This window comes from Balaenoptera ricei, chromosome 5 (assembly GCF_028023285.1).
Source record: "Balaenoptera ricei isolate mBalRic1 chromosome 5, mBalRic1.hap2, whole genome shotgun sequence".
NCBI lineage: Eukaryota > Metazoa > Chordata > Mammalia > Artiodactyla > Balaenopteridae > Balaenoptera > Balaenoptera ricei.
The window spans coordinates 123,795,321-123,811,599 of NC_082643.1; the positions used below are offsets into that span (position 1 = coordinate 123,795,321).

Sequence of the window (16,279 nt, forward strand, 5' to 3'; positions counted from 1 at the left end):
TAGAGCAATTCTTATTGAAGTCTCTGGATGGAGACATTTGCTTTTGTATTCTTCTTTGCTGGTGAAAGGTGAAAGTAGGTGGTAGACAAGTGAAGGGAATAAGCCTTGTCATGAAAATTAGTGAGTCAAATGAAATGGCAGAGAGTTTAATGATCTTCACAACATTAAACACCTTTGGAATAGAAAGCTTTTAAAATAAATAACTCATTTTTACGACGCTGTCTAATGCATATCTGTAGTTGTTACAGGGTGGCCCTTGTTCTTAGGGATGAAAGGAAGTAGAGTCAGAAACTTTCAGATTCCAACTGTTCACTCAGTAATTAGATGAAGACCACGTTCAACTTCACTCCCATCTTCCCTCTTTCCTCTTAACTCTTTCCCTTAGCTCCAGGGCAATTCAGTTTCAGTTTAGTTTTTGATTTGAGGAACTTGAACCACATCTTGGTATTCCTACTCCAAATAACTTGTGCTGGGACAATTTCCCTTTAAGGCAGAGTTGAATGTTTGAGAGTAGCAAACTTGAATCCTTGTCGAGGTCCTGGAGCCTTACTAGGGAATAAGGATTAAGAATGATTGAGGTTCTCCAGACTTTGAGAAAGACTACTGAAATTAATTTCTTTGTAGAAGTGCAGAAATAAACTCTAAAGAGCTAATTCAAATAAGGGAGGCAGGTGTGTCTTGGTAGTAGGTGGAAGTAACTAAGATAGGTGTATGCTTTTCTCTTCTTGGCTTTCATCCAGTCCTTTCATAAACCACTTCTGCTTGAGCCACCATTTCCTTATATGCAATAAAGGTTAATGCAATACCTCATGTGATTAACCTTTCCTAGCTTTATTTTAAATTTGGCTTCATAGCTGTTGTTCTGAGGTGAAAATGGAACTCCCATGTAAAAATGTTACTGAGAGTGGTACTTCAGCTCAAGGAAGTCAGACTAGACATTTCGACATTTAGAATTTAACAGGCAGTATACAGTAATGCTTAAGAGCATGAACTCTGGAGCCATACTGCTTGGGAACCCTAGCTCTCCAGTTTGGCAAGTTATTAAACCTCTCTCTGTATCTGAGTTTTTAATTTGTGAAATGGAAATAAGTGGGGATAATAACAGTATTTACCTTACAGGGTTTTGGGAGGATTAAATGAGTCAGTAAATAAAAAGTGCTTAGAACAGTGCCTTGCTCATGCTTGACACTGTTAGCTATTACTAGTATGTTACCGTTTGCATTTCTAGTTGTCTTATGTGCATACTCCACATCTGCCCCAAGCAATCAGAACACTTTTACAGAGCTAAGACTGTTCCCCACTTTTCCTATTACAATTTGTACCTAAGAAGTGCGCAAAATATCTGTAACAAACCTCTAACTCCAGGAAGTCGTTTGCTTTGGTGCACCCGCTAATAATATAAAGAGCCTTTCTCTTTAAAAATGGTGAGCATCAACCACTTTTCAGTAGTATAACAATAAGAGACTTAGTTTTAAGAGATTCGCTGTGGCAGCATTTCACACAATGAAGCTCCCTTTATTGATACGGTCATAAAAGTTTTGCTCTCTATTCAGAGCGGATTCTCTTCAAATCAGAGCACCGGTCTCCTTTTTGTTAGCGATCTGTCCCCACCTGTGCTCATCTGCCTCTTGGCCTCAGGAAGGCAATTCATTACCATTCGCTTAGGGTGGGTAGCGAAATGATTTTTCAAACCCGTCCCTAACCTCCGCCTCAAGGTCGAAGTTCCACCCCCAGCCCGCCCAGGAGGGGGAGAAGGGGCGGGGCGTCCCAATTCCTGGGCGGGGCTCGGGTGGCGTGCCTCGAGGCGCCGGCGCCGTGACGTATGACGTTACCAATTGACGCAGCCGCAGTGTCGCCCGGCCCCAACTCGGACCCCTCCCATCCTCCTCCGCCCCACTCTGTGTCAGAGGCTGGGGTCCCGGGCCGGATTTCGGGCGGCGGGTCCGGGTGGCGGGGCTGGAGGGTGTGGACCCGCGCAGCGCTCAGCAGGCCGTGTCCGGCTGGGCGCTGCAGCTGCCGCCGCCGCCGCCGCCCAAGGCCCTCGGCATCCCCCGGAGAGAGACCAGAGCGATTCCGGGCCGCCCCGGCGCTCGCTCAGGTGAGGGGATGGGTCCGGCTGAGCAGGGTTTGGGTGGGCAGCACTCCTCCCAGCATCTCTGGACCTCAGTCTGGTCGGAATCAGGGAGGTGTGGCTTCGTCGCGACTGCCTGGTGCGGCGTCGACTCATCTCTTATTCGTTTGCCATCCTTACCTGCAGCACGGGGACTTGTACACCGTGTGTCGAAGGTCCATGAGAAGGCCAGAAAGGGCCATGATGGGTGACTGGGGGCTCGAATGCAGGAACTGGCCCCTGCGTAGTGGTATGGAGGGCGGGCGACGCCCACCTGCGGGTGTGTGGGAAGGACCGTGCACCTGCAAACTCTGGCTTCAGCCTTGTTAGCTGCACCGGGCTGCAGGAGACCCCATACTGGTTAACGCAGAGTCGATTTTGGACCAAGGGCGGTGGAGCCTTAGAAACCCTCTTTACTCCCCAGGCGTGGTGTGTTTGTATTCTGATTGGTGCTTGCTGGGTCTACACTATGGAAGAGTACGTTTCAGCGGAAACATCTTTTGACCAAAGGAGGGTGAAGGGAAGTTGATTTTCCCTCTGGAGAATTGTCCCCCTCCCGCTCCTCTTGGCCTTAGTTTTGACAGATGCAAGTTAGGGACGCTTGTTAAAGGGAAAGAGTTCTTGTAAATTTCCTCTGTAAGGAAATCATTGTTTTCTATGACTGTTCAAGCGTCTAAGTTTCAACTGGTTTCATGTTGCTGCTTTCAACTCTGTGCATGGCATTGAAGCTGATTTATTTTAAGTTCACTAGATACATAAAGTATAAAAATAGATGAATTAACCAGAACATTTATCTTATATCAGTATTAAGTGGTACATGCTTTATGTGCATATATTATCTTATTTAATCATCATAACAATCCTATCATATAAAGTCTGTTGTTACTCTCATTTTATAGATGAGAGAACTAAATCCCACAGCCCTAAAAAACAACTTGTCGAAAGTCAGAGCTGTGATTTAGATCAGGTAATTGTACTCCAGTTTAGAGTCCCTTAATCAGTATGCTTTACCACTCCCAAGCATCGTGAGAATTTGCAAGGTGATTTTCATTTGATAAAAAGTGTGCCAGGTGGGAATAGGAAGGAAACTGAGGCACCATTCTTGCCGGCAAGGACCCAACAGTTTGAGAGAACAACTTTTTCAAGGAGTATGTTTTAAAGGTAGGATTTGACCTCTAGAACCCTCTGATTACCAAAATCATGCCCTTTCCATACGTACAGTGGTTTTGAAACCTTTGGAAGACTGTAGTTCGGAAATTGTGGTCTTATTCTAGTTTTAGGAGTATTTCTTGTTCAGAAACTTTAAAGGAGGAAATGTAATATTGGATTAACACTAAAGGCTTTTCTTGTGTGTGCACACACGCAGGTGCATGTGTAATCAAATCATTTAATCTAAAATGGTGAAACTGCTGATAAAGCCAGAATATCATGTATAATTGGTTAAAATGGGTGATCTTTTCAGGTGTGGTAAGATGAAACACTGCAGACAGGCCTTCTGAAGATCAAGAAAAGGAAAAACAGAACATTACAGACTCTGGAAAAAAAACTTGGTAAATATATTGGGTTTTCAGTTAAAGCTCAGATAGAGGAAATCTGACTTTCTGCTTCAGTTGTAATTTAACCTGATCGAATGGTCTAAGAATGGGGGTGGGGTGACAGTAGTGTATAACGTGACCTGCCATTCATTTTACCTGACTTTTGAACTATTGCTATGTGACTGACAGTTGAGTCATGTGTTTAGCTTGTGTATTGGCAGGAGAAAGCGAAGGGAATCGTTGGCTTGATTCTGTATCAAGTGTCAACTTCCTTTTCTCTCTTTTGCTTCCTCATTAATCTGCCCATTTATAAAGGGTTATAAAAAGAAAGGAAGAAAATTAGTTGACGTTTGGTTTGTTCTTTATAGAATATGTGTTTGTTTGAACTTAAGTGTATTTTTCACTATGAGTTCAATGGAGAATAGTAGAAGACATGGTTAAACATGATTGAGAAAATCTTAATTAATTTCATAAATATTTATTGAGTACCGTACGTCAGGCATTTTTTCAGGCTTCTGTTAAGAGTAGTGGTCATCATGGCCCTGGAGAGTACAGAGTAGTGAACTTTTTTCTAGAAGGTAAGATTTTTGTGAACCCATATCTTTTATTTATTTATTTATTTATCTATGTATCTATTTATTTTTGGCTGCATTGGGTCTTCGTTGCTGCTCCTGGGCTTTCTCTAGTTGCAGCGAGCGGGAGCTACTCTTCGCTGCGGGGTGTGGGCTTCTCATTGTGGTGGTTTCTCTTGTTGTAGAGCACAGGCCCTAGGTGCATGGGCTTCAGTAGTTGTGGCACGTGGGCTCTAGAGCACAGGCTCAGTAGTGGCACACGGGCTTAGTTGCTCCGTGGGCATGTGGGATCTTCCTGGACCAGGGATCGAACCCGTGTCCCCTGCATTGGCAGGTGGATTCTTAACCACTGCACCACCAGGGAACTCCCTGAACCCGTATCTTTTATAAAAGTTTTATATGCAAGGATGTTTTTGGTTTATGTAAAAGACTAGGAAAACAGCACTACTCATACAATAAGTGTTTGTATTTATAATAATTCTTTCATATTATTTTAGTTAATAAAGGAAGGCACTCTACTAGAGCTACTTTAAGGTACAGTGGGAAACTAGGATTCTTACAGACTTCACTTTAGTGTACTCTTTTCCATGTTAGAGATTGTAGTTGACCACATGTTCTTTATCCATTCATCTGTTGATGGGGACTTGGGTTGTTTCCATATCTTGGCTATTGTAAATAATGTGATATATATATATAGAATACTACTCAGCCATAAAAAAAAGATGTAACTTTGCCATTTGTGACAACATGGATGGACCTTGAGGGTATTATGCTAACTGAAATAAGATGGAGAAAGACAAATAACATGATTTCACTCATATGTGGAATATAAAAAACAAACAAATTAAATGAACAAACCAAACAAAAACACAGTTACTGAGAACAGAGTAGTGGTTACTAGAGGGAAAGGGATTGGGGGGGGGTAGGGCGAAAAGGGAAAAGGGGATCAACTGTATGGTAATGGATAGAAACTATAAATTTTTGTTGGTGAGCACATTGTAGTTTATACAGAAGTACAAATATAATGTACACATGAAACTTATATAATGTTATAAACCAATGTTACCTCAAAAAATAAATTATAAAAAGATAGTGATAGAATTTCAAAAGTTCATGGGAGATTAAGAAAATTAACTCTTTAATTTGAGAAAATTTCAGGGAACTTATATATGACAAATAGAAAGGACATGGTCAGATGCAACAATCTGGATGATGAGTTGTAGAGAGATGAGCTTGGAAGCGTGGCAGTCAATTAGAGGCTATTGTAGTAATCCACGTGGCAAATGAGAATTAGAAGCACAGTAGTGTAAATGGGAATTAAGGGATGGAGATGGATTAGATAGCTATAAAGGAGATAGAATGGATAAGATTTAGTGGGCTTGAGGGAAAGTGGAGTCAGGGTGATTTCTAGCCATTATCATGTTCAATTTTATAATTAATGTTTAATAAATATTTTCAGAATAAATGAATTATCTGATACCTGGCTTGGGAAACTGAGTGGATTCCAGGCCATTTACCGAGGGAATATATAGGAAGAGAAATAGATTGAGGAACATGGTTGGAGGAGATGAGTTCAGTTGAGGCTATTACATTTGAGGCATCTGTGACTTCCAAGAAATGTCATTAGGCAGTTGTATATACAGATCTGAGTTAAGAAGAAGACTCAGCTTGAGATATAAATTTGAAGTCACAGTTTATAGATGATAGTGAAAAGCAATGGGAATGGATGAGATCAGTCAGGAAGAAAAACATAGGGTAAAAGAAGAGAAATGAGGATGAGGAACACTAATATTTAAGGGTATTTAAGGGTAAGGTGGAAGGAAAACATACCTCAAAAGAGATGAAGTAGTGGGCAGGGAAGTGGGAGAAGATCAGCAGAGTCACAAGTAAGTGGAAGAACTGAGTTTGGAGAAAAGGAATGAGTATTAGGCATCTTTGAGACATCAGATAAAATGAGGATAACACAAATATCCATTGGACATGTCAGTTAAGTCATTGACTTCAGCAAGAGCAATTATATAGGTGGATCCAGTTCACACTGGCTAAGAGATAAGGAATTGAAATAGCTAATGTCATTTGCTCTTTCAGAAAGTTTGGTTTTAAACAGGGGATAGTTAGAGATAGTTTGAGATAGATAGATAGATAGATGAGTTTGAGAGAGGGTTTTTGTTTTTTAAAGGTACGAATGATATGAATACATTTACAGTCTTTATTTGCTGAGGATAAGAAGCCATCAGAAAGAGAATTTGAAGATAGAAGAGTGAGGGAGAAGAATTGGTGCAGCAAGGTCATTAACCAAGTTGGAAGGGATAGAATACAAAGATGCAAGTCAGGGGTGCTTCAGATAGACCTCTCCCGAGACAGGGGGGGAGGGAGGTGGTGATGATTATGGGTACAGATAAATTTGTAGGAGGCAGGATAGAGGTTGCGCCACAGAGTCCTTGCAGGAGACTCCCACTTATGGTGGAAAGAGTATATGATTCATTCATGTGATTGGTAGCCTTCTTGGTGTTATATTGCTGACTCCTGATCATTTGGTGAGGAGGAGTGGAGTGAGGGTAGTTGAGTTTAAGATGGCAGGTATGAACCATCAGGGTAGAGATAGCTTGCAGATATCTCACAAAATTACCTTTCTCATACTTTGTATTAGTTATCTATTGCAGAGTAAGAAATTATCCCAAAACTTAGTGGCTTCAAATATTTATTATCTCAGAGTTTCTGTGGGTTGGGAATTTGGGAGTGACTGAACTGGTTGCTTCTGGCTTCAGGTCTCATGAGGTTGTAGTTGATTGGCTGGGACTTCAATCAACTGAGTGCTCAGCTGGGGCTGGAAGATTTGCCTCCATGATGGTTCATTCACATGTCTGTTGGCCGGAGGCCTGAAATCCTCACCACATGAACTTCTCTAGGGCTTCTGAAGTGTCCTAACAAGGCAGCTGTCTTCCCCTGGAGCAGATGATCAGAGAGAGAGAGAGAGAGAAAGAAAGGAGGAAGCTGTGATGCCATTTTTGACCCAGTCACAAACCATTGCTTTGCCCTGTTCTAGAACTGAATCACTAAGTCCAGCCCACACTTGGGAGGGGAATGAATTAAGCTCCACCTCTTGAAGGGAGGAATATCAGATACTTTTTGGACATATTTAAAAACTACCACGCACTTTCTATCAATTGTCAGTTTCTTTAGGGGGGCAAATAAGCTCTTTAAGAATATGTAGATTCAGCCTTTATATCCAGGTGAGAGAAGTACAGAAAAGTGGGGAGGTGGTTCAGTCAGATTTGGCTCACTTTACCATTTGGTCTCCATTGCCGCTAATTAGGCTCAATAACTTGATGTGTTGCCTCTTGTAGTTAATTTAAAAAAGTGATTGCTGACCTTTGATTTAATAGAGGATTCTTTTAGGAGAAAACAATGCCATAGTGGGCAAAATATGAATTTTTTATACCAAAATATGGATTTTGGTAACATTCAATATTAGCTCCTAAACTAGAATTTAGAGGTAGAAGGAAGGAACTCATTTTTCATAGCAAAGAAATTGAGGAGTAAAAGACAAGTACAGGCTGATTTCTGTGAACATATATGATATGAGAGGCAATATAACACAGACTCTAAAGCCAGACTGTCTAGGTTCAAATCCCAGGTCAGCCATGTCTTAGCCGTATTTGTGCTTAGCTTCTCACTGCCACAACTTCCTCATCTGTAAAATGGGGAATTGTAAGTAGGTAGTTATTTCTGACAATTAGATCAGTAAATACATGTAAAGTGTTTAGAACAGTGCCTGGCACATAGCAAGCAGTGAATAAATGTTAGCCATTTTATGGTAGCTATATTTTATCATTATAATGGTGAGTTAATACCATGGCATGAATATTTCAAAGAGTAATATAACATTGTCCAAAATGTTTACAGTCTAAACTTTATAGACTACTCACCTTATTGGACTCTGTCACTTTTGATGTATATGGAAAGTGTGTTTCTATCCAGCTCCATATCCATTTAAAATACTGTGTCAGGTATCACCAGTAGTATTGTATAAGGTCACATCTGCATTTTTTCCTGAAGCAGCCTTTTTTGTTGTAGTAGGTGCATAGAAGTTCAATTTCAATTACAGCAGTGTTCTCAGTTCATAGGAATTGGCTATTAAATGGATCTTTTGGGCTCTCTGCATAGCAACATGCTAATAAAAAATAATTTCCTTGAACTTGATATGATGAGATTGTTGGTAAACACACATGACCAGTTTCTTCCTCCCTCTCCCCCATATCCAAAGACCCTATTTTATTGGGTGAGTAGTTTGAATATATATTAGGTGGGGTTTTCTGATGTGACTTAAGGCAGAAGATAACAAGATTAAGGGCCAGATAAGAAAATGGAAATACTGGTTTTATTACAAGAAACCTTCTTTAGAATTTTACTTTGCTGATGCTAGTTTTTTTAAAGTTTTATGCCTTCTGGTGTGTCAATATGGAAGGGATATATAGAATTCTAGATTAAAAGAATTAAAAGAAACTTGTAGATTGTGTTCACCAGCCAGTACAAAAAGTGAAAACAAAACCCCACAGCTAATCAATTTATGGGATGCAGAAGTTGAAGGGTTAAACTTTTCACTCATGGCACTTTCTGTTGATGTCTTTGTATTGCTGGCCATATTGAAGAATACGCTGAAGGTAGTAATTCCTTCTGGTGTGCTGTATGGAGGTGGGTAATATTTATAAATCATGGTTTCTTCTAGATTTGAAGAAGTTGAAGTTAGCTCTTTTTACCCCATCATTAGTAGATATGCTTTCTTCAGCTTTTTAAGAGTTTCGTTTTGTTTTTTGTGCTTTCTATAAATATTTAGGTGAACCAGCATAAATTTCTGGCTATAGCAGTGAGGTTTGCTAAAGTGCAGTATTTTTATTGGATGATATGACTTCTTAGATGTTAACTCTTCCATATGTGACATGAAGAACCATTTTTGTAGCACAGATTATGATATTAAAAGGTACACCACATTAGTTTGTTGATTTATACTGTTTGAATCGTTGGTCACCATATCTGAATAATATCAGTACTTCAGCAATAATGGCCTGGTGACAATTGAACTTTGGTATTTGATCTGCTTTTAAGAATCTCAATAGTATTTTTAGAGCTATGTTATTCATATTAACTTAATACATTTTTTTTTTTTTTTAGTGCTCCCTAGACTCATGGCCCATGCTGTCCAAAAGTTTGGTGCATTTAATACATTTTTGATTGTCATTTATATCAACTAATTTCTTCTTTGTTATAAATTTCTGTTGTTTAATTAAATATATATATTTCTCTTTTATATTTTTATCTTTTACTAACAATACATTAGTCATTGTTTACTGGTGTGCATCTTATGGTTTTTTAACTTTCACCTTGTGTTGAACTGGTTTTCTTTGAAAAAAGAACATTAATGATAGCTTAGCTACCACTGTTATAATGTGTTTCTTGTCAAACACTTTGCTCTGAGTTTTATGTTTGCTCTTCAAGGAAGAGATGGCCATTTTACAACTTGGAAACAGGCTCAAAGAGATTAAGTAATTTGCTCCAGTTATCTCACAGCTAAGGAAGGGCTAGAAGGGATAGAGAGAGGGAGCTTTACATTGCAAATCTGCTTTAAAGCCTATTCTGTTTGATTTCTGTTATTTCTGATTGTTACTTTACCACTTAATTCTGTTGGTCTTTAGAGTTAGTTAATAGTTTATAGGTCAAATTGTGCTTGTTGCATGTAGAATCCTGGGGCTGAAAGGGTCCTGGAATGACTCTTTCTAGGTAGAGAGGATTATTCCCAATCTGTTTGATCTAAGAGAATAATTGTCTATTTTGTTTGTTTAAATGAACAGAATAGGACATTACATAATTTTGCTTTATGTACACAAAGCTGCCAACCCTGACCACATTTTTTAAGGAAACTAAATTTGCTTTTTTTGCCCACCATCTTCTTTTTAAGGTTTTTCCCGTTTTCAGGAATCTCAGGCCTTTTGTGATATTCCTGGATCTTGCTTGTTAATGAGAAAAGTAATCTATTGAATTAATTTATACTAATAACACATGGTAATAATTAATGGTAGCTATTATTGAGATACTCTAAAGATATCTTTGCATTTTAAGAGAGGATATTGGTTGGTACTCTATTTGAAGAAATGGATGGTGGGATTTTAGGCCTTGTATCCTGATGGGCAAATTTTTTTAGGCGTAGAGGGCTCTTCAAATCACTATATGCTCAGTTGGTAATACCAACCTTTATATGCATTCCAATACTATCTTAAATGTAAATGTTTACATATTTCTTTTGCTTGAGATGTTCAATTGCAGGTACTTTTCTATTTTGTATTATTTTATTTGTGTAGCGTCATAGAATTGGAAGGAGCATCACAAAGTCATTTGTTTCAGGCCCACTGCCTTTAGATTGCTGAGTGTTCAGACTACTTGAGCCATTGTAGAAACAGTTCAAATGAATTAAACACTCTTGAAACTTCATTTTGTATAAAAATGTTGCCATCTGATTTGTGTTTTACTTTTGCTTTGGGATGTCATTATGCCATAGGAAACTTAAGCAGTCTGTTTTGGCAGTTCCTTTGTGTTGGTATTTACTGAGCTCTTTGGGTCAATTACCTGACTTCTTAATTAAGGAGGATATAAATGACTTTGAAATTGGGACCTCTACAAAGGTATCTCAAGGTAATTTCTTACATATTTACAGAAACCAAACCGCACCTGAAAAGTTTTCAAGTAAGTGTATATTCTATAACAGTTAATGTAAAATCAGTCAAGTTTGGTTTATGGGCAAGCAATGCAAAAGTGTGTACAAAGTGCATACTTCACAGAATTTCTAGTATCCAGAATGCTGCTATGTGCTAATAGGTATTCAAGCTTGATGTTGAAGAGAATGCCAATGTTGATGAAGCTTAAAGGAGAGCTATGAAGTCGATATATTTTCCAACTCTTAAAACCCATGTAGCACAGGGAACTGTATTGAATATCCTGTGATAAACCATAATGGAAAGGAATATAAAAGAAAAGAATGTCGTGTATAACTGAGTCACTTTGCTGCACAGCAGAGATGGGCACAACAATCTTGTGCCAAACTATAGTTGATTGGCACAATCAACTATACTTCAAAAAAAATTAAAAAAACAAAGGAACAAACAAAAAAAACCCCAGGTAGTTTCCTTTATGGAAAAGGAACAGTGATTAAATTCAAAGAACTTTAATATAATGGTCTGAAGGTATGTGAATGCCTTTTATACAAATAATTGTGACTTTATTGTTGCATGACGGATTTGAGTATGATTAATTTTTTTCCTTCATTTTTGTTATATTTGGAATTGGGTTATCAAAAGGATATTTTGATATCCTTTTCTTAAACTCAAGTGAATGAAAACCAAATTTTCTTGAGTGTGAAAAAGATCATTTAGGACTCTCTTGGCCTTGAGTACAGTGGAAATACTTGCTTACCTTTGGCAATAGCTCATAATGATGTACTTTTTATAATGATGCATTTATTTCATTCATTTATGAAACAAGTATTTATTGAGAGACTACTGCATACCAGGAACTTTGTTGGATATTGCACACTCAATGAATAGGGCAAGCATATCCTTAAAGGGCAGTTAGCTGTCTTGGTGGGAAGACAGACTTCTAAACTGATAATTACAATACAGTGTGATAAATGCTAAGATACAGTTACCACTGTGGGCATCTGGAGCTCACTACCGCTGGAGAACTCACGGAGACTAAATAAAATATTCCCCAGAGTTATCCCAAGCCAAGAGCAGGGAAGCTGCAGGCGTTTACCCACCAACTTCCTAGCCATCATTGACATTAACTCTGGCATTTCTGGCTTGCCCTGAGGACAAACTGAGCATGTTCCTGCAGCCAGAAAGCAGCCTACAGTAGGATGTTACAGGTGTTCAGAATGAATAATCTTCTGGTGTAGAGGTGAATGTCAACAGTTTATGGGCAAGACACCAATGGCATTTGTTGCCAGTATCAGGCGTTTACACAATGTATTATCTACTATGTGCTACGCATTGTTCTAAATGCTTTACATATCTGAACTCATCAATTCTCACTATACAACTCTGTGAGGTAGGTACTGTTAGTGTCCTCATTTAACAGATGAAGAAATAGAGCACAGAGTGGTTAGGTAACTTGCCCATGATCACATAGCTATAATGTCAGAGCTGGTTTTTACATTTTATTTATTTATTTATTTATTTTTGGCTGTGTTGGGTCTTCGTTTCTGTGCGAGGGCTTTCTCTAGTTGCGGCAAGCGGGGGCCACTCTTCATCGCGGTGCGCGGGCCTCTCACTATCGCGGCCTCTCTTGTTGCGGAACACAGGCTCCAGACGCGCAGGCTCAGTAGTTGTGGCTCACGGGCCTAGTTGCTCCACGGCATGTGGGATCTTCCCAGACCAGGGCTTGAACCCTGGTTCCCTTGCATTGGCAGGCAGATTCTCAACCGCTGCGCCACCAGGGAAGCCCAGAGCTGGTTTTTGAACCCAGGTGGTCTAGTACAGAGTCCATGCTCTCAGTCCACATAATGGTCTGCTTCTGGAACAATACAGCCTGAAGCAGGGCCTTTTGACTCTTCTGTTTTCCCTTGGTAACTGCTTCCTCTTTCTCCCTTCCTCCAGTCTCTTTCCTGTTTAGTGTTCTCTACTTCCTTCCTTGTTTGTAGCTTGCCCCTCTCTAGAACAGTACAGCTGTTCAGCTTCCATTCTTACACTCAAGGCTATCAAATCAAATAATTCTTGCTAAGGTGTTAACTGATCTTTCTGATGTTTTGATGAAGGCTTTGAGTTTCATATTGCTTGGTATTTGCATTTTAATTTTTAAAAAAGGCAAAGATTTAAGAACCGTAGAAGGAAAGGCACGATGGTAGAATGACGGAAGATCAAGTTGATATTTTTGGGTTGGGAAACACCTATTCCTTGGCCATAGTTATAAGGAGAGGCCAAGGGGTGTGTGCTTGGGCAAGAGAAGCCCCTTTCTCGCCTGTCATGTCCTGTCTTCCAGCCACCACCCTCCCTTTTTTCTTTTTAAATTATGGAAGAATTACAAGCCAATTGTAAAACATTTAAATAGTACTTAGTTATCAAGAGTAAAAGTGAAAGTCCTACTTTACTGATTCTTTTCCTTCCCCCAAATCTCCTCCCACTGCTCTTGGAGGTAATGGCTTAGCTAATGTTTTTGCAGATTAATAAAAGTAGGGCTTCCCTGGTGGCGCAGTGGTTGAGAATCTGCCTGCTAATGCAGGGGACACGGGTTTGAGCCCTGGTCTGGGAAGATCCCACATGCCACAGAGCAGCTGGGCCCGTGAGCCACAACTACTGAGCCTGCGCATCTGGAGCCTGTGCCCCGCAACGGGAGGGGCCGCGATAGTGAAAGGCCCGCGCACCGCGATGAAGAGCGGTCCCCGCACCGCGATGAAGAGTGGCCCCCGCTTGCCGCAACTAGAGAAAGCCCTCGCACGAACCGAAGACCCAACACAGCCAAAAATAAATAAATAAATAAAGTAGCTATAAAATTAAAAAACAAAACAAAACAAAACAAAACAAAAAAAGTATATACATATGCACACACAATATATGTACATGCATATGTGGTATATCTATATGGTGTATATATGTAATACACATAATGGATAGTCTTTTTTAAAAATGTAAGTGGAATACTATACATCTTTTCGCTCAACTTGCTTTTCTCCTGCTAACATTACATGTAGCCTGGACATTTCTCTGTATTATCCCCTATAGAGCTATTTTATTCTTTTAAAAAGGCTGCATATTATTTCACATGGTAATAGTATTTATATGGTAAGAGTGTACCATAATTTATTTAACTATTTTCCTATTAATTGACATTTTTTCTGTTTTCTCAGTATGATATATAATGTTGCAGTGATTGTCCTTGAAAAAACATCTTTGTGTCTAAGTATTTCTGAGAAATAAATAGAGCCTTAGAACTGAAATGTTCAAGTCAAAGCATGTACATTTTTATAGTATCTGATAAATTGGTCTTCTCAAAGGCAGTTTACTCCCATCAACTGTATAAGTGCCCATTTCCCCATACTTTTGCCAATGTAGTTGTTTTCAGTCTATCTAATTTTCGCTTATAGTGGGTGATAAATTGTGATTATCCCCAGTTGCTAGTGATATTGATTATCTTTCTCTGTGAATTGCCTGTTTATATATTTTCTCATTTTTCTATCAGATTATTTGTATTTTTTGTATTGACTTGTAGGATGACCTCTATTCTTGTAGGACCAATCAAGATTTGGAGTTCTATCTTTAAAAGTCTGATGATGCAAGTATTAGATGTTAGATAGTTTTATTCCTTCCTGCTAGTGGAAGAGAAAATAGGTTGAATGTAGTATTTGAAAAGATTTTACAGATAATTCATTTTGAAAAGTAATCTTTTTTGGAAAGCTATTTCTAAGAATGTTGGTAGTAGTGGTGGTATTAAATTAGGGACTTTGATAAATCTCTGGTTGTTGCTGTGTTTGATTAAACTGTTTCACATTTTCATGGTTTTCTTTGTATGCCACTAAAATATTAATTGCCACAATTTCTTTTCTAATGTGGACAGCAGTTTTGAAATGAGTACCGTGGATTTCAGGAAGAATGAAGAGAAGAATATAGGTGAATCATGAAAATATTGAGAGAACATGTCTTAAAACATGTAGATCAGTGTTACCTTCTTACGTATTAGATAAAAATGCCATTTAAAATGATATGATACTTGAAAACAGTGACTGTGTTCAAGGCATTGTCACTGGTATTTTGGATTCAAAGATGACTAAAACAATCTCTGTTGGTCATTATGATTCAGAAGAGAGAGGCAAGATAGATTAGATTCAGGTTATGCATCTTTGGCAGGAATATCAAGGAAGCGAGGCTGTTTTCTTCTATTAAAAAGTACACGATTTTGATTTGTCCCTATATTGATGGTGTTTACGTTGATCACTTAGTTAATTGCCAGGTTTTTCAGAGTTCCTCTTTTTCCCTTTGTCATTAATAATTATTTTGGGGGGCAGTTATTTTGAGAGGATATGAGTATCCTGTTGCTCATCAAAATTTAATTGATTATTTATATTCGTATGGACTCATAGATTTGTATTTATTAAATGGGCTGTAATTTATTACTATTATTTATTTTACTGCTTAAATTGTCCCAGATTTTGCCAGTGGGAGCCTCTGGTTTTTATGTCCTTTTGACATGTTCCTATCATTCTTTGAATACTTCTTTCCTTTCTGGAAAACAAGGCTCATCTTGACTTTCCCTGCCCTAGTTGTGGAATCAGCCATTTCTTCAAGGAGCTCTCTTAATAGAAAACCGTTTTTAGAAGAAAAGTTCTCTGCTCATTTGTATTGGGGTGTTGCTGCTCTCAGGGCCTGTTAATGAACATATGCATACATATACATATATACATTTACAGCTATATTTGTTTCTATATCCGTTTATATTGAAAACCGTACCTCCAGTTCTTATCCAACACCACAGGCTTAATTCTGATTTTCTTCCTTTATATATCCTCTAGCAGTGAGAAACTTGGCTCCCATTATTCTTGATATGTTTACTTACTTGATTAATCCCCTCCCCCATCCCCTGCAGGGGCTATCTCCCAGGTGTTCGCCCTTCGTATCCTGCTCCTGCATCAATGCAGTACCCCAGATCGCCCTCCTGCATGGAAGCGCTACCCATCTCTTTGGGGTCTGATGCCTTCCACTTGGGTTCTGACACCCTGCACCAGGCAACCTGCCTGTGTGGATGACTTCACTCGCCCAGGCTCTGACACCTTGAGCTGGACTGCTTCTCCTGCCCCTCTCCCCCTGCCTTGGACCCTCGTCCTTCCACTCAGTCTCCAGCACCCTGTGCCTGACCTCTTCCCTGCAAGTATCGCCTCCTCATCCTGCTATGGCTTCAGTACCCTGAAATACTGCCACTTTTCCACTAGCCTCATCACCGCACAAATGGGTATTTAAAGGTATTATTTGGCTCTGATATTCTACTCTAGGCCACTGAGACTCCTGTCCCTCTCTCCCCCATGT

General features: G+C 39.3%; 1 protein-coding gene across 7 annotated transcripts in view; it reads left to right on the plus strand.

Moving 5' to 3' along the window:
* Positions 1-1,867: 1,867 nt before the first annotated feature.
* Positions 1,868-16,279, plus strand: part of BLTP1 (bridge-like lipid transfer protein family member 1) — a 204,629-nt gene continuing 190,217 nt past the window's right edge. For all 7 annotated transcript variants that reach the window (XM_059923532.1, XM_059923536.1, XM_059923535.1 and 4 more), the window contains exons 1-2: positions 1,868-2,098; positions 3,573-3,660. The gene's annotated coding sequence lies outside the window, so the exon portion shown is untranslated. The remainder of the gene's footprint in view (positions 2,099-3,572; positions 3,661-16,279) is intronic.